Genomic DNA, 2,420 nt, shown 5'->3' with positions numbered 1-2,420 from the left:
AACGCTCCACGAGTGCATTCCACAGTACTTTGTGGTCATTACTTTTTGCACAGATTGCCATTGAAGGCTTTTGTCAATGTGGCATCTCGGCATCTAGGCTTGTTAGCCTGGGGGTCAAAACATGTGGGTTAATCCTTTCCAATGAAAGGTTCCACAGATACCAAGCGAAGATCCGCCTTAGGCATCTAGTACGTCAAAACTCAAAGGAGCAGAATGTTACATTGCTCTTGCATACAAAACCAAGCTGTTATGAGACTCGATAGAGGTCACAAACGATGCTTTTAATGGTTTGTCCTTCGGATTGATCATACACAATCCGGAAAAGCCGCGAATTGATCAAACACAATTCGGAAAAAGGCCTCGGATTGATCAAACACAATCCGGTGAAAGGTCGGGGTTGATCAAACACAACCCGGACAAAGAAACAAGAGTGATCAAACACACTCTTGACCCGCGAATAAAATTCCGGGATTTGGGTACCTGCACGCACAAAATCCCAAGCATAGAATGGATATGGAGAAGGGAGGAAAGGATTTTATCCTCCCTGAGTTATTGAACTTGGAAAAGTTTAAGGTTTCAAAAAACATACCTTTCTAGAGGCTGCCGAGAGGAGAAATAACGTTTCGCCTACTTATACTTTCAATTTGAGGCTGAAAATTTGACAGGAGGAGCAGCTCTGGATAGGGAAGCTACTGTCAAAATTTCAGGTTGATCGGAGCAAGGGAAGGTGGTGAACCGGTGGTCGGTAGCGGCGGCGGTCTTGAATCTTCCGGCGGCTGGTTCGGAGACTTTCCGGCCGGTTCTCAGGGTGAGACCGGCGGCGTTGGATCCGGGGCGGAGAGAGCTTTCTGGGGATATAAAATTCCGGCGGAGGGCAGTCGGAATTTTGGTCGGAAATCGGGAAAAACAAGGCTGCCCGATTTTAGGGTTTTGGTTTTTAGGGTTTAGAAAAAAAATGGTGGGCTATTGGCTCTAGGGTTAGAACAAAGTGCATGATAACGTGATAAAGGATAAAGTGTAGGGACAAAGCAAGAGAGTCATCATCTTATTCATTGATAGGAGCCATTTATATAGGGAACTACACAATACCAATATGGTAAGAATATGAATACATAGATCTAGTCTAACTACATATCCTATTGGCATAAGGCCAAGACACACATAGAGAATATCCTAGAACAAGTAAGTTATTATTTGAGGTTTGCAACCTGATTATTGAGGGTCAATAACTGATTATTAGGTGTCAGTAACTGAAAACTAAGTGATTATTGGGTGTCAGTAACTGAAAACTAAAGGATATTAGGGTCAGTAACTTGATTATTAGGATCAGTAATTCGATTTTTTTTAGTAAATCTTCTTTTCTTTTACATTAAGCTGAAATAGGTTGATTATTGGGGGTCAGTAACCGAGTTGCCGGTGACCAAAATCTGGCGACTGGAGAAAATTTGAGTTACTAGGGGTCAATAACCAGCGACCAAAGAAATTCCGACAACCGGTGACCGATGACCGGAATCCGGCGACTAGTCACCGGAGTCCAGCAAGGCTCTGGCAAAGTCCTCTCTCTCTTCCATTTTCTCTCTCTAAATGTGTATAAGACACAAGGGTAAAAATGTCTCAAAAATATTATTTTATTATGAATTTAATAAAGATTTGTGTATTTAGGCACATATAAGATAATCTCTCAGTCTTATTGTCACTGGAATGGGATTTGACTTTTGTTTTTTTTGTTCAAATGGGCATTTTCCCATATATCAAATCATTCTTCGCAATTGATATCACATCATTTTGAAACTCTGCCTGTCCCTATAATTGTCAAAGACTAGTTAATCTCCATCTTGTTATCATCGTCTTGTATGCTATGCATTTTTGTCTCAGACAGAAGTAGACTAAATTGTTCAAATTCTTACCTGGATTTGAATTGAACCCGGTACCACAAAATCTTTCCATTGCATTTAACATCTCTTCACCGTCTCACTCAAACATACAGACAGAAGTAGACTAAATTGTTCAAATTCTTACCTGGATTTGAATTGAACCCGGTACCACAAAATCTTTCCATTGCATTTAACATCTCTTCACCGTCTCACTCAAACATATTCCAGCATGCAGCTCTAAGCCTTTAACACTTGTTATAGATGAATGGATTGGAATCTGTAACATGAACCTTTAACATAGAGCACCAACTCTGAGTTTACCTATTTCTGTTGTTTTCCGTACCATTGTGAAGAGCAATATCAGTTTTGTTGAGCAATACTTTCGTATTGGTTGAGGTGTGTTTCTAATAGTTCAGTCTATGAATGTATCTAACATATCCCAATTGGTCTTTCTCATGTAAATAGCTTAAACTTATATTGTTCACTGGTAGAGCACAAGTCAGATGAATGTATCTAACATATCCCAATTGGTCTTTCTCTGCATAT

Source organism: Fragaria vesca, linkage group LG6 (genome assembly GCF_000184155.1).
Source record: "Fragaria vesca subsp. vesca linkage group LG6, FraVesHawaii_1.0, whole genome shotgun sequence".
NCBI lineage: Eukaryota > Viridiplantae > Streptophyta > Magnoliopsida > Rosales > Rosaceae > Fragaria > Fragaria vesca.
This window is presented reverse-complemented; position numbering follows the sequence as displayed.